The 16233-nt window shown below is 46.6% G+C and overlaps 1 protein-coding gene across 1 annotated transcript in view; it reads left to right on the top strand.

The window, feature by feature from the left end:
- Positions 1–1668: 1668 nt before the first annotated feature.
- ZFHX3 (zinc finger homeobox 3) overlaps positions 1669–16233 on the top strand; it is a 318956-nt gene continuing 304391 nt past the window's right edge. Inside the window, 1 exon segment of the mRNA XM_020963589.2 lies at positions 1669–1745. The gene's annotated coding sequence lies outside the window, so the exon portion shown is untranslated.

Genomic DNA, 16233 nt, shown 5'->3' with positions numbered 1-16233 from the left:
TTCTACACTACAGACCTTTCCTCACTACTTAAATACATTAGCTTTTCTTTCTTAAAAATTTAGTCTAAAATCATTTTTCACTGCCTTCACTACATTCCTGCTTTTGATGGCAAAATAGCTCTGTGCTCTGAAAACATCTGCTTTCCAGGCTTTACACATGAAAATTGATTTTACTTTTCTCCTAAACCCAGAAAGGTTAAAAAAAAAGTTGTGCTTGTTTCCAACTACAACTTTCCCCTTTCTTCTCCCCCTTTTTTCTACTTCCTCCTTCTTTACTCACCCCTTTTCCCCACTAATTCCATTTAGTTCTTATTCACTTCTCTCTTTTTATTTCTTCTAATCATCACTAACCCCCTCCCTCTCTTTCCAAACAGCTACAGAAGATTTCATCTTATTTCCGAAGGCAAGCTTAACATCTTTTTTTTTTTTTGGCCAATCTGTGGAATATGTTAAAGTTGCTCCATTAAGAAAAAATACATCCTCTTCATTTGGGGGGGGGAGAGGGAGGGGGAAAAGAAGGTTTCCTCACACTTTCCTTAGAGAAAATCTCCGAGATTTGCAATTTAAAGTGTCTCCATCTACGTTTCTGATACTTCTCTATGCTTTCATTTAAACGTAGGCATTTAACTGTCCCCCCCCTCCACGTCCCCTCCCCCCTTCACTCTTGCCTTCTGTTACTTTCTTCCTATTTAAACACCCGCAGCTGCATGGGGGGGGGGGAGAGGGAAAGAAAAGGAAGGGAAAAGAAAGAAAAAAAGAAAAGAGAAAAAAAGGAAGAAAAGGGGAAAAGAAAAAAAAAACAAAAAAATCTTGTTATAAAAAATCCCAGGCTGGCTCCCATTGTTGCTTCTCTGCATCTCAGTCGTGTGTGTGTGTGTGTGTGTGTGTGTGTGTGTGTGTGCGTGTGTGAGAGAGTGTGTGTGTGTGTGTGTGTGTGTGTGTTTTTAATACATGCATAAACTTTTGGTGCCTCTCTCCCTCTTCCTGGTCTCTTCTCCCATCCTCTCTTCCTGCTCTCCTTGCCCTGCTCATCACTTTCCCCTGCTTTTTTTTTTTCCCTTCCTCCCCTCTGCCTCCCTCCACCTCCCCCTTTTCTTTTTTGCTGAATCTTATTGATCCAGAAGGTGGCTAATTAGCCCTTCCCGTCGTGCCTGGGTAATGAAGCACATGCGCACTGAATTAATCACAGCCATTTTTTGCAGGAAACTAATTAGCAGAATAAAGATCCAAAGACTTTTTTTTCTTTTCACTCATCAGCTCCCACTTCCAGCGCGTCCCCTCCGACCGCTGCAGCCACCGCCGCCACCGCCGCCACCGCCGCCACCGCCGCCGCCGCCTCCTCCTCCCGGCAGCCGCCGCCGCCGCCGCCTGCTTTGCATCCCAATTACCGCCTAGAGCCGCCGCCGCTCCTCATCGGCGGCCCCTGCCCGCTCGGGGGGCTGCCAACTCCCCACCGACCATGCTGCTCGGCGGCAGCGGCGGCGGCGGCTCGGGCTCCCAGGCTGAGGCTGCCTCCCGCCCCGGGCTCCGCCGAGCGCGCTCCCCGCCGCCGCCGCCGCCGCCGCCTCTGCCTCGTCCGCCTCCGCCGCCGCCGCCCCCCGCCAGCCGCTGCCGCTGCCGCTGCTGCCTTGATGGGATCTGCAGCCCGAGCGCCTCTGGTCGGGATTCCGAGCGCCCCCAGCTCCCGCCGCCGCCGCCGCCGCCCGCGCTGCAGCCGCCGCCGCCGCCGCCGGACAACCAGCCGCGTAAGTGCCAACTTTTCCCGTGTCCTCGTGCCGGAGCCCCCGGCGAGCTCCCGCGAGCTCGGGCTCCTTCGCCGCCGCCGCCGCCGCCGCTCGTCCCGCGCCCGCCGCGCTTGGCGCCCGCCCCCCGCTCCGCTCCCGCGCCCGCCCCGCGCTCCTCCCCGGCCCGGCTCGGCGGGCTGCGGCTGCCCCGGCCGGCCGGCTCGGCCCTGGGCCGGCGGCCGCCCCGCTCCGCCGCCGCTCTGCCCCTCCGCTCTGCTGGCTGCCTGCTCCTTTCCCCCCCCCACCCGCCCTGCAAACTTTCTCTTTCTCTTCTTCCTCCTCCTGCCGCTCCCGCTCCCTCCCCTCCCCCCTCCTCCCAGCTGCCCGCGACCCCCGGGCCGGCCCGGGCCGAGCGGAGCCCGCGCAGCGGAGCGGCCCGGGAGCAGAGCAGAGCCGAGCCGAGCCCGAGCCCGAGCCCGAGCCGAGGCGGCCCCGCAGCCGCAGCCAGCCGGCCGGCCGCACGCTGCCTCGGCGGGGCTCGGGCTCGGGGGCCCCGCGGGGAGGGCACGGCTGGGCAGGGCAGGGCTGGGCAGGGCTGGGCTGGGCAGGGCGCTCCGGCCACGGGCCGGCCCGGCGGGCGCCCAGACAAAGGCCCCGGCGGCCGGCAGGGGGGTTCGGGGCCCCCGCCCCCTCCCCCCAGGGCCCCGGGACGAGCCGGGCGCCCGCCTGGGCTCGGGGGACGCTCTGCCCGGCCGCCCCCCTCCACTTCCCCACTCGCGGGGGCTGACTCGCGAGGACGGGGACGCCCCGGAGCCGAGCGGAGCGGAGCAGGGAGCAGCGGCGCAGCGAGCAGCGGCCCTGGGCACGGCCGGCCGGACCTCTCTACCTGCAGCAGCAGCCGCCGCTGCCGCCGCTGCTCCCGCTGCTGCTCCTGTTCCTGCTGCTGCGGCTGCGGCTGCGGCTGCGGCTGCTGCTGCTGCTGCTGCTGCTCTTTGCGCTGCCCCGTGGGCAGGCAGGGCTACCAGCCCCCAGAGGGGGGCCCTTCCCTGGACACTGGGGGCTCCGGGGGCTGCGCTCTCCGGCCAGGGGGAGACACTCCCTCCTACGCCTGGGCTCGCCTGCCCAGCGGAGTTGATAGACATCGGAGGAGCCCTCTTGTTTCTCTCTCATTCGAATAGGAGATTGTTCATGTTCTGTCTACTTTTCCCCCTTCTGCTCTTTACCTGTATTTTATACATTGGATGCAAGATTATATTCCGTGATTTTTAGGCTCTGCATTTTAATGTGTCCTCTTTTGCATACTATATTTGAGGGCAGCTATAAATGTATAATGTTTACAGGTGTATTTAAATTGTGTATTGACACCTAACTGCTACGTCTTATACGTGGATGTTATTCTATGGAGATACTAGATTTGAATGTATTTTTAATCTCTTATCTGCAAAATGAAATCTGATGCCTCTGATCTGAGTTGTGTAAAGTGATGTAATTCCACCTATTGTATAAATTGCTGTAAAGGAGGTTTATAAGGGTTTTCAAGACAACAAAAAGTCTTGACCCCCCCCCCCTTTAAGTTAGGGCAAATAGGACAATTTTTATTGGTCTCGATTATTGGGACGTGGTCTAAGTAATATGTGAAGGAAAGAGTGTGACTGCTTTTTCTTTGCAGTTTTGGAGACTTTTTAAAAAAGGGCCTTGTTAAGGGCATTTTAAGAAAGTGACACAAAATAAGTGCTTAGCTGTGATACCAATTCCAAAATCTAAATTCACTTTGGAAAATTGTATTTCTTAAACCTTTGAGTGGAAAGATTTTGAGGTTTATCGCGGTTTTTTTTTTGTCTTTCATTTTCTTTTTCTTCCCCTCATCTTTGAAAAGTGGCCAGTAACAGGCTAACTTGTTTTCTGAGCATCTGAAAACAGAGCCTTGCAGATGGAAAAGGGGAAAAAGATTGATCAGAATCTGCATAATCAATAGGGCAAATGTGCTGAAATCGTGTACCTACATTTACTGTAAATTTCTACAATATCTGCAGGGTGGGTGCTCAAGTGGCTTTTCCCTCTCCCCCCAGTGTGGATTTAATTGCAATATAGCAAACTCTAGCATTTACTGCCCAACCCTATGGAACTGTTATAGAGGAAGTAGACTATATTGTCTTATTTTTAAAATTACTTTATTTTACTGTTAGGTTTAGTGTCTGTATGTGAGTTAGTATGTTAGTGTCTGTAGGTTTCTTAGGTATTTAACATCAAAACGTCCCGGAACTTTATGGATTGGAAGAGAGTAGTGTGGGGAGGGTCGTATATTGAGAGAATTGCTTGTATGTTCAATTAATTACACTTTATGGGCCTTCCTATAAGGTAAGACTAGATTTCTTTGGCCGATGTGAGTAACTAACTTAGAGATGGTATAAGAGAAAGGTTAATACACCAGAGACTAAAGCCTTATAACGAGAAGATAGCCTCCCTCTCCCCCCTCCCCCCTCCTTTCTTGCTAACCCCCCCCCCCCCCCCCCGTGTGTGTATGTTATGATGCAGACACTGTTGTAGTCAGCCTTGAGATCTTGGTGGGTAGGTGAATTCCTATTCAGAGATGGATTTTGAAATAGAATAGCAAATGGTGCATGAGCAGTATTTAGTAAAAAGTGTGCACTAGGTCAGTTTTGAAAGGATTTCAATTTGGGGGGATGGGAGAGGTGTGGATTAAAAAAAAACCTCCTGTAGGCAGGCCTTTCCTTTCCTGTCTGTGCCCCTCCCTTACCAGCCTCTCCCCACCCCCAGTTTTAGGTTTTAATTACTTAATGCTAAAATGCACAGTGCTTATCTAAATATTTGCAAATGCTCTTTCCTATTGATTCCTCTGAATAAACTGTTCTGCCCTACTTCAGACAGTAGACAATTCATGAACTTTTTAAACATATAAAATCCACTGAGTAATATTCTTGTGTGCATTTGTGTTTATATGTGTGCATAGAGAGTTACAGTAATTTTCTTTTGGGGGGGGTAGTGATGGAAGAGGCTCTTTATTATCTGTGAGTTCTCCTTCCTGGGGCCAGAAAGGGGTAATTCTTTAGTGCTGTGATTGAAACAGCTCTTATGGATGTGTGTATGTCCATACATGACAGTGTGTGTATATGTAGTTTGTCTGTATGCATATGCAATTATATTTCTTCCTCTCACCCCTGTTTAATAAGGAGCAGTTTTTCAGGGGCTTGGTAACTCCCCCCCTTAGGGTCACATTGAGTTCGAATCTGACTGAAGGTACAGGAATCCTGCAATGGGGAAATAAAAGGATAGAGAATGGGGTCAAGTCAGCTGCTTAGAGGCCAAAACCCCTACAGCTGCTTTCATTTTATGTGTGTGTGTGTGTGTGTGTGTGTGTGTGTGTGTGTGTTTATTTTTGGCTCCCCCAACCATGTTACAAATTGCAGCCTCCCCTCTCAGGTGTTTGCTCTGTAGTTTAAAGCACCCATGCCCTGGCACCCACAATTTACTCCTAACAACACCCCCACCCCCATACACACAATACAATATCCAAAACAACAGAGGAGGAGGGGATGAAAACCCCCTACTGAGTTCAGGCAAATAAGGTTGGGTCTCCATATCCTATTACAAAGCAGCTTTGAATATGCAAGACATCACACAAGACCAGTTATTCCAGTTACAACAAACTATTAAAAAAAAAAGAAAAGAAGAAAAGGCATGTTTAGATGGTAATTTGTTAGTACAAGAAAAAGGATACCCCATCAAGCTGCCTTTTTCCTTTGCTTGTCTTAGGCTTCACCAACCCTTTTCAGATTGGTCGAGCATATTTTTAAAAATGAAAATCTTTTGAGTTTGCAAGATCGCTGCAAGCAACACATTTTCTGTATTTTTTTCCTTTATCTTGGAGGAGAGTTGGCAGGGATTCTGTGGTTTGCAGTTACACAATGTGTTATCATGTTTTTAATCACTAAATCATTGCAGTGGTTATAGATTTACAGTCTTGGGGTATTACAGAGAGGAGCAGCGGCGGCTATATCTCTCTCTCTATATACTTTTAAATTACACCAATGTAAACTGAGTGCAGCAGCTGTGAATATGGTCAACAGATTTCATTTTCCCCTTTGTATGTTTCAGCTTTCTGTCCCCTGGATAATTGTCTTTCTTCTGATTGCTTAAAGTAAAGAAAGTTAATTTCATTTTTTTTTGTCCTTTTCTACCCAGCTTCTTTTCAAGCCCAGTGTTCTCTACCCCCCCCCCCAGTATATATGGTTTGGGGGGGGGATTGAGACACTGAATTAGTGGACTCTTAACTCCAGTTGAACTTCAAACTGCTGAAATAGAATTTGGGATCAAATGCTGTAACAATCCCATACTCAAAAAAAAATCAGGCTTCTCTCTGGTTTACAGACTGACCTCATGTATTGGGGATTCAGCAGTGATTTGCAAAAGAGAAAGAGGTGGGGGACAGCATTGGAGAGAGAAGAGGACAAACTTAGGGTCTTTGCTAGGAGTATCCGAGGGTGTCCTGTCCGCTAGACCACTTTCCACCTTCTGTTTTTCATATTATTATGTAACAGAATCCTTGGCAGCATTAAAAATTCAGTATTACAAGCTGATTGTAATGCCGCCTCATTAGGGAGCGCTGTCTGGTCCGGTATTAAGTGAAGCCCAGAGCATGGCTTTTAGGTTATAAACACCAATAAATATTAAGTATCAGCAAAGGGGAGAAATGTCAGCTGAGCTTTTGGCCTCTTTCTGGGTCCCCCCTCCCCCCACTGTCATCTGTTTTCTTGCTGGGATTCTGATGTGTCGACTTTTCAGTGGCATTTCAGGAAGGCTGTGTGTAGAGGTATCTTGTCTACACAAAGGGTTAGGAGTTTGGTTTGTTTGGGTCTGGCTTAAGCAGGTCCTTTGCTCCGCTGATGTCATTTCCGTTCAGATTTCAGTTGCTTCTTGAGCCTCATCACTTACTCCTTATGATCCCTACCCCCACCTTGGTTTTCCCCCGGAGTCTGTGGCCCCTTCGGGGAGGGGGGAAGTACACTTTGGACTAAAGTCCTGGGTTCAAAGGCTGAGTGAGGGTCCACTGGCTTTCCTTCCTCTTCCTCTGCTTTGCCAGCTCTGGAAGGGGCTCCCGGCTTAGGATCCGGTTAAACCCTCAGCAACTTTCCGGGGCCTGTCCATGGAACTGCAGTGATTCATCTAGGTTTCCTTTTCTTCTCTCCTCCCTCTCCGCACCACCCTCTATCATCTTTTTTTTTTTTGGTGCCTCTAATATTTCCCCTGTTGTCCATTCCTCCCCCCCCACCCCAAACTTCTAATGACCACTTCAATTCACTTGCAAATCTAAAGCTGGCATTAGTGGACTGCCTGCTGAGAAAAGAAGAAAATATTTCAAGGCAGCCCCCTCCCCCCAACCTCCTATTCCTGGGCTGTATCTCCACTTTAACGTTTTTCTAAATGTTTTTCCTATCCCTGGGTCAATTGACTCGCCTTTGTAGCTATAGAGCCAATTCTGATGTTACTAAAAATGACTGCAAAATGCCCAGTTCCCCCCCCACACACACAAACACACAGACACACACACATAGACACACTCACACCACCCCTCCTCTTGTTCTCATGTAATTTGCAACTGGAAACCAAAACAGAAAATTCAGTGAGAAAAATAAGGGTAGAAGAAAAAGTGCATTTGGAGGCCTAGAGGTTTTAGCTTAAAAGGGGACTTTTTTCCTCCTTCTCCTGGATCGGCTCATAATAAAGAGAAAGAGAGCAGCAATAATTAGTAAGTTCACTTAGCTAGCTTCTCCCCAACCAAGACGGGGTGAAAAATGAACCAGCATTGACACTTGGCTTGATGTGAAAACCCAGGGTGACCTCTCCCCCCCTCCATGGCATTGGTCTTTTGTTCCTGGAGAACTGAGCTAAGGTGCTTTTTTGCTCAGACCAAAGGCATCTCGAAAGAAGTCCCCTCGTGTGCTCATCCCCTTTGGATGGTCTTCTCATGGTTATTGTCAGGGCAGGCTCTCCCAAACAATTGCTTGAGGGAGACACAAAAGCAAAAACATTTGTCCTGGGTTTTTTTTAACCCCTTTGTTTTTAGAGGAGTTTTTCATTCCTTTCTTTAAATTTCACAGTTCCTATTTGTCTACAGAGACACAACGAAACTGTGTTGAAACAGATTTACCGTAGGCCTGGCTCCCAACAGAAATCGAAATCCCAAATTATTGACTTGAAATTTTAGCTCGGTGTTTTTAAGTCTGCTCTTTAAAAAAAAAAAAGTGAAACATACATAATGAAAAAAAGGTAGCAGTGAGGTGACCTGATTGGGAAGAGAGTGGGGGGGTGGAGGGGAGGGGTGGAAGAAGAGTGGACATACCTTTTTGTATCATCTCTTTCCCACTCCCCCCAGTCCTGGTCTTGGCTATTTGGCAGCAAAGAATTACTAAGCAACAGGAGCTTAGATCAGATTCCTGATTTTACTGTTCGTATGAATCGTGCTTCTGGTATTTAATTATGATTGTGTTAACCCATGTTTCATGTAAGGCAGAATGGTCGGTACACATTAGAAAAGAGGTAAAATTTCTGATCTCGTGTTTGGATTTTTAAATAGGAGATATTTAAAGAGTTAATAACTCCCCCCCACTTTTGTGCAGCATTTCCCCTCTACGCTCCCCCCCTCCAAGCTTCCTTCTCTCCACCTAGTCAGTGGCTTCCATCAGGCCAAGTGTAAATAGATGTCAGACAGGGGAGATGGGCCATGAACAAAGCGTCCAACTCGGATTCCCCTTCCCCTAAACTACTCCAGTAATAAATTGGTGCCCATTGTGATGCTGCACGTAAGGGTCTTACTGCTTTGTCATTAAAAACTCCTCATCTGAAGGTTTGGTAACACAAATGTAAAAATGCTCCCAATGGGTAGAAAATGAGGGGTCTGAAATCTTGCGTGGGTAATTCTGTTTGCCCTCTACCATGTCAGAAATCATTCAACACACATGCATGTATACATATTACATGCATGTACGTGTATATACATATGCACATACATACACATGTATAGGCATACATATTTTTCACTTCTTAAATCTTTTAAGACTAATTTTTCTTTGTACATTCCTAATTCTTGGGCCTTATTATTAAAAAAAAATTTGTTCTGAAAACACTTCAGGATCGAATAACATCTTCTTTCTGGGGGTCTTGTCTTTGTTTTGAAGGAGGGTTGAGGGGAGTCAGTGTGGGTAAATAAACCAGATGACAATGTTCTTTTGTAGTGAATTATGGTTTTCAACACCTAAAATCATCTACAATTTGGATGGGGAAAAAAATTAACCCATGGAATTAACATGGCCACAATAGATGGAGACATTGAAGTTTGTTGTGTCAGGGGGATATGAATCAAAACATCTGTATGTAGGCCTTGAAACACCAACCCTTAATAGTTTTGAAGGAGTATTGTGGTCTGCTGTGTGGAAAATCTGCATTCTGTAAAGGGACTCGGGTATGTAGACCATACCGGGGCCCTAAATGCAACTGCCTAGCATAACAGGGTGAGCGGAGGGCAAGGACTGAACCTCAGCATTAAGGGTTTTTTGGGGGGGTTGAGTTGTTGTGTTTGGGGGTTTGGGTTGGTTTTTTTTTGCTTGTTTCTGGTTTTTTCTTTACTAGAACCCCAGTGCCATTTAAGCACTTGTTTTAAAATCAATGTGCACATATAATTCGAGGAAAGAGAGGATTTGCAAGAATAAATATGTAGAAATCCAGTTGTATTGAAAATACAAGGTTTACATGTCGGAAAGCAGACAACTGTGTCATTTAGAAATCACACTTGCCTTTGTTAAAGTGAAAGGATATGGAGAGGTGTACATATGCGCACATATGTGTGTGCATGTGTCTGGATGTATATATTTACACCGTGCATGCATATGTATGTGGAGGGAGGCAGGTCTGGTGTTACAGTTGGGATCAGGGCGATTTAGCAACCACCCAAGCTTCTGAGGCTTTCCTTTGGGTCTGGAAATTGGAAAAGGTTAGGAGTAGAGAGGGTTGGGGGATGGGGGAAGCTCCCTTATTTATTTTTAAATATTTATATTCCTGGCTTTTGTCTATTATGATTTCCAGATGAGGCTAGACTAGCTATAGAGAGCTGGGAAAGGAGGCCTTGCCCTTTCTGGCTGAGGATTTTTGTCAGTTTTAGGACAGAGCTCTGAGAATGTCAGTCTGTTGGTGCAGGGTAAGCCTGAAGGTGTTCTCTTCATGCACCTGTTCCCAGGAGAGCCGAATATGCAGCATGTCATGGGGGGGGGCAGCAGGAAAAGGAGGATTTTCTATGTCATAGAAAATGGTGATTCTTCATGTGATAGCCAAAGGTACAAGTCACCTTCACATGGGCGCCTTTTCTGATGAAAAGGAATGTGGTGCCTGCCGTGCGTTGGGATAGGCTATTGTGGTAAACGGGGCATCACTGTGGGGGTAGTTAGTGGTCATTGGAGTGAGGACCTGTTTGACTTTTGCACAAGGCCTCGCTCACCCTGGGTTGGGTCAGCTCCCAGGCAGGTGACTGGGGCAGGTGAGCCCTTAGGATGGCTAGGCCTCCGAGGCAGAGAATGCTGCCTTGGACAGCGGGCCCCTGCTGAAGACCCTGCCTCTGCTCTGGCCTCTTCGGGGCTGCCTCGAGAGCACCGTGCACCTCATGGAGCGTTGTACCATGCTCTTTGGTTGTCTTAGTTTATTTTGTTCAAGATTTTTAACTATTCCACCATCTCCCTCCTGGCATCATATTACAAGGATCCCTCTTATTAATAAAAAGTGGAAGCCAAGCAGCAAAATTAGATTTGCCTGGGAGTCCAAACATTTTCTTTTTGTCTCTAATTAATGTGACAGCTTGTGTGTTCCTTGTAGTAAAGTGCAGACCTGGAATCTTTCCTTCATTTTCCTGAAGGGACTTTTGTGCTTAGCATCTCTGGAGTGGGCATAGTATCTCCGTCTTACTGCTATTTTTATCATCCTCATCATCACCATCTAGGATTCATAGTCACTTTTACAATTGAATTATTTAATGATTTTCTTTAAGATTGTCCGACCCCGTTCAGGATCATAGTATGGCTAGCTAGCATCACTATGTAAATACTCTTTTTACAGCTGGCCTGAAGTCAGTGTCTCTAGAAACCAGAGCACTTGAAAAAAAAAAATACTCTGGTTTAAAAAGTCATTCACCACCTTTCATGTTTTTGTTTTGTTTTGTTTTATTTTTGCTCCCTCTGCTTCCCCTCTTCCCAGGTTCTCTCGTGTTGGAATGTGTAACTTGGACTGGCTGTCTCCTGGGTTTCTTAGGGCCTTGTTCTCTAAGAGAGGCCTTGCTTCCTAAGGTATTAGCTGAACCTTTTGGTCTTCTTTTTTGTTAGACAATCCCCGAATTTCCTTGTTTACTAGGCTCCTGCTAATGGGCTAGGGCCCTGAATGGTCTGGAACCTCAGATTTCCTGTAAAGGGGGCAAAATAGTCTTTGTAATTGTGACATTCCTCCCTGTCACCCAAGATGCCAATACTCCTCTATACGTACAGTTCTTTGCTTTGTTTATTTCTAGGATGCAAATGGTTTCCTGATACATTTTTATTTTACTCAGAGGAGACTGTAACTCAAGATGGTGGAAGGATTGTATTGAGAGTAAGAGCAGGTGTCTCTTTCAGAGGAAAATAATTGACCTCAGAGGTCGTCTGTGGACCTTCAGCAAGGACCCACCACTTCCTCCCCCCTCCCCCTCTGAGATTTTTCTGGCTTTTTGATATTCATACAAGAATGATGAAGGGTTAAATTTAGGATGTGTAAAGTTTACTGATAATGCTATGATCATTATGAGTCAGTGGGGCAGTAGTATTCAGTGTGACCCTGCTGGGAGAAATTTCTCTCTCTCACCCCCCTCTCTCTCTTTAAAAAAAAAAAAGAATGCTATATAGCATGTGTGAAATGATGTAGCTGTTAGCCAGTCTTGTTGAGGGAAGGACAGGCCCAATGCAGTCTCCTGCTTCATTTCTGCCTTGTAAGAGTGGTATAAACTTAAGCCTTTGGACTGAGAGAAGGGGATGTTTTTATAAGTTTCTGCAGCTGAAAAACAGAAGTGTTCTGTAAAGCAGTTAATAGGATGGGTGTGTGTTTAAAAGAAATTCCTGTCCACATTGGCTAACGCACCCATGCAAGTGGTTTGGCTGTGACGTGGCCAGGGCTGGGAGACTAATGGATAAAATTCTGAAGTGACAGGCTCTTAAAAAAAAAAAAGAAAGAAAGAAAAGAAAAGGGGAAAAAAAGGGCCAGCTTTCCTTTCTTGAAGACTACAGCAAATTCTAGGCCAGCCTCTCTGACTTCTGGAGAGGGGGGTCAGTGCCCTCCAGGGATGCCGTGTTTTTGTTCTCACTTGACCTTTTCACAATGGGTGCAGAAGGCAGTTTGGGAAGAGAGGGCTGATGGCAGGATGTCCACAGCGATGCCCACCCCTGCCTCTTGGCATCCCCTGGGCCAGTGGCTGGCCCTCCTGAGCTGCAGTGACTTTGTGCTCTGGCCTGCTTGTGGAAAGCCTGCCGGGTACTGGCCAGCCCAGCGGCCTGGAGGAAGGCGCGCGAGAGCTCCTGCCCACTGGAGCCGGCGTCCCTCACGCGCTTCCGATGAGCAGCCCCTGACTGTGCCAGACAGAACTGTAGATGTCAGGCTTTGCACAGAGAGGAGAGCCAGGCACAGACAAGCAGCAGGGCTGTGAGTTTCAAATTAACCTTCCGCTTTGTTGATGTGTAATGTGGATTTCCACCCGCCCCCCCCTTCCCCTTCCCCCTAGCTAGTGCAGTGCACACTGGCAAATTGTGAGAGTTGGACTTCATTTACATAAAGCTATTACTGGAATCTGGTCAGCAGGCAGACTGCATTCAGGCCCCTGGCCTCCTGGGGGGAGGGGAGTGGAATGCCTGGTGCCGGCTGATGGGTAAAGCCCAGCAGTTCTCTCCTGGGAGTTTGTCTTCCTGAGAAGGGTGGGAGGGGATGGGCAAATGTAGGAATGAATCCACGCTCCCACATCTCCCAGGATGAAAACTCTGCTGTTCTCCACTCCCTTGCCTCCTTCCTGCCCCCCAACCCCCAGATCCCACCACATGGGAGGTGCTGTGGGCACAGGGGAAGGGGAGAGGATGCCTCCTAGGATTGGCAAGGTTGGGGGGCTTAGTGACGAGAAGGTTTCCCAGGCTCCTGTAGAGAGGCTGGCCAGAGGGCCACCAATGGATCTGGCATCTGGCATCTCCTCCTTCCTGAAGTGTATGGAGGCTTTGTGCTCCAGGTGAGTTAACCCCTTCCCTCCCTCTTGGTGTCTGTCACCTCCATTACATGTAGGCTTCCCTCCCCCACCCCCCACCCCAGACTTAATTCAGTGACTGCAGGCATGTGCTCCCAGCTTTGGCTTCCTTTACCATTCTCCTGGTAGATGGGGGAAGGGCAAGTCATCTTGAGAGACCCCACTAGATTCCACTTGGGCCACACTGGTATTTATTGTTTTTTGAACTCAGTTGGCCAAGGGAGCAGGAAACTTTTGGGCTTGGGATACGGGTTCTAAATGCTCCCAACGCCACAACCTTGGTGGTATTTGGAGGTTTGGGTTCTTTCATCTTAACCCAACGGCACACTTCACTACAAAGGAGAAGTCACTGGGTAACCCCAAACTAGGTTAAGGCGTGTTTCAGTGTAATTAGAGAGGGAAGCCTTCAAACTACGGAGAAGCCAGATTAATATTGTTAGTTGGTAAAAAAAAACAGCAGTGTGGCATGGGGCCTGCCTCAGAGACAGGAGGATTTGGGTTCCAATCCTGGCTTCGATATGTGACCCACAGGCAAGTCACTTAACTTTTGGTGGCCTGGCAGTTCTTAATGTTCTAAAGCTTTAAGTTATAGAGAGATTTCCAAAAGGTGGAGAAGATCTCTGCACTGGGAGTTCCCCATGTCCGTGAAATCAAAGGTCTCTGTCTCTCAGACAAAAGACAGCCAAAAAACAAACAAACAAACAACTCATGATATTTTTTTTTTCTGTCTACAGATGTCTTAACTTCTATTAGATCGGTCCCAAAGCAAATGGTCATTGTATGCTGGTCAGAAGAAAGCTTTCTTCTGAAAATAGAGCCTTCTCTGTCTTAAACCACTGAGAAGACAGGTCCAAAAAATGGAGGGAAGCTGTCATTGTTTCCTTTAGCTGACCTTGAATACTTAGTAAGAAGCCCCGAAAGGTGGCCCTAGGGCGGGCAGGCCACACTTGGGATTCAGACTTGGGACCACTGAATTGGGCAGATAAAACACCAGAATGGGTACTGGGGCCTCATTTTTTCCTTAGTGTTTTGAGATCCTTGGATGTGAGTGATTATGCAAATCCCGTCTACTTTACTGCTCACCAAGACGTAGAACTGTTTCTTTGCCATCAGGCAGCAGGTGCAGGCTGTAGAGTTGGTCTCTGGGGCCCCTTCATTCTTGAATTCAGAAGGTGTCAAACTCTCATGTTCTTTTAACTGCTGTGGTTTCTGGATAAGTTTCAAGGGAAACCCTACAAGGCAGGAGTTCCAGTAGTTTAGCGTGGAGATGATGGAACCATGTACGCAGCAGCAAAGACTCTATCTGATAGCAGAATGTGGCCTTCTAAAGTATTTGGAGATAGAATGCCCTCTGAGGCAACCTGGAATTCTTTGTTGTAGGAACTCAGAGAGTGAATTGACTTTGTTATCCCAGTGAAAGCTTGGGACTGGTGGGTGAAAGATGTGTTATTTTTAAGTGTCCCAGATTTTTAAAGGATGGATATGTACGAAAGTCCACATATGTGCTTGTTTTATTTAGGAGTGAGTCCCTCACAGCATACTTTGAGATGGTGTGCTAGCAATTCTTAAAAGCCATTTCTCCCTAAATAACAGGACTAAGTAGTCTTTGCATCCATTTATTCAACCAACAACTGGTTTGTTTGTGGTTCCCCCCCCTTCTTTTTAAGTTTTATATACATATGTGTGTATACACACATATGTATACACACACACACACATATATGTATACACACATGAATGAAGAATTGTGCTCAGTTCAGGGGGGAGATAGAAACATATTTTTGTCTCACTCCTTTAGCCTGCTTGACAAAAGTATCAATCCTCAAATGGGCTAGATACACACTTTGCACTTCTCTCTAATTATACAACTAGCCTTAAGTAACAGTGGGTTACAAAGGAAGAAGTAAGCATTTCTAAACTTAATCAGCTCTTTTGGAATCAAGAGGAATTGAAAGCACCTTGAAATCTGCTTTTATTCTAAATAAATATATAAAATATGTATAAATATACATGGATATTTTAACTCACTTTTAGAATACGTATTTTTTTAAATGGTGCAACTTGCACTTGAGAAAGCTGCCATTTATTTCTAAATTACCTTGAGAATATTTTTATACTGAGAATGTGTAAGAAAATATTTGCCATGTTCATACCACTGTCTAAATTTCTGTAGTTTCAAATAAGACCCTGAAGTATTAATTTCCTTTGACCTCCTCTTTGCATTAGTTAATTCAAAGGAATGCTAAAATATCACAGGAGGGTGACATAATAAAATAGAGGTTCCACCCGTCATCTGTTTGATTAGTGAAGTTGAGTTGTTTTATGATTAAACATAGAGAGTTTTCAGGGCCCTATTTCGCCTGCTGCTGAGCCCTGAGACAAGAAGATGAATAGGACGGACCTTGGCCTCAAGGAACTTACAGAGTACTACCAAACACCCTTTGAAGTTCTTCCCCACGATTGCCTCTTAATTACATGTGGCGTTGGATCTACCAATTGCGCTGCCTTCCTTGGACATCCAGTGGCCAGGAGCTAGTTAGAAATTTCACTTTTCATCTTGACCATTTTGAATGCTAATAGTAGGCCTAGACCACATAAGGTGGGAACAAAGACTCCCCAGTGCCCAGTTCATTAGAACAAGTGTCTGCGAAATGCTGAGAAGTTAGTTACCTTCTGGTATTTCAGTTTCAGCTTGGGATCTTCTAGATGGTACCACCCTTTTTCTTAGGGTGCTCTGGCCCCTAGTTTCACCGTAATCATGCTTTGTTTTTGTTGTGGTATTGGGGGGTGTTGCAGAATGTCTGCTCAGCTTTTGGGCTTGTAAACACCTGAAAGTACACTTGACACTGAAGCATTCCCTTGCCTGAGAAACTCTTTTTCTTGCAGAATTTCAGTGGCTGAAAAATATCAGTGACCATGTGAGATTTTCGAAAAGCCTATGGAATTACTCAAGTTGTTCTGGGCAGGGGGGGCATCTTTTTAGTTAATGAGCTAAATGTCTTGCAAGGTTCAGTTTTCTGAGTTTAGAACTGGTCTTGGAGAAGAGGGTTGGGGGGGCAGTTGGCTTGAAGAAACTTGAGCTAGTACTGTATTATACTATGTATTTGGTGTCAAGCATCTTCCTTATGCATAGATTGGATTACATCACAGCCCAGCATTAACCATCTTAGTTGACTCTAAGGTCTACTAAATATAATT

The sequence above is a fragment of the Phascolarctos cinereus genome, unplaced genomic scaffold, assembly GCF_003287225.1.
Source record: "Phascolarctos cinereus isolate Bilbo 61053 unplaced genomic scaffold, phaCin_HiC Scaffold_2;HRSCAF=192, whole genome shotgun sequence".
In the NCBI taxonomy this organism is placed as follows: Eukaryota; Metazoa; Chordata; class Mammalia; order Diprotodontia; family Phascolarctidae; genus Phascolarctos; species Phascolarctos cinereus.
Note: the sequence above shows the minus strand (reverse complement) of the source record. Positions and strands in the feature narration are given on the sequence as shown.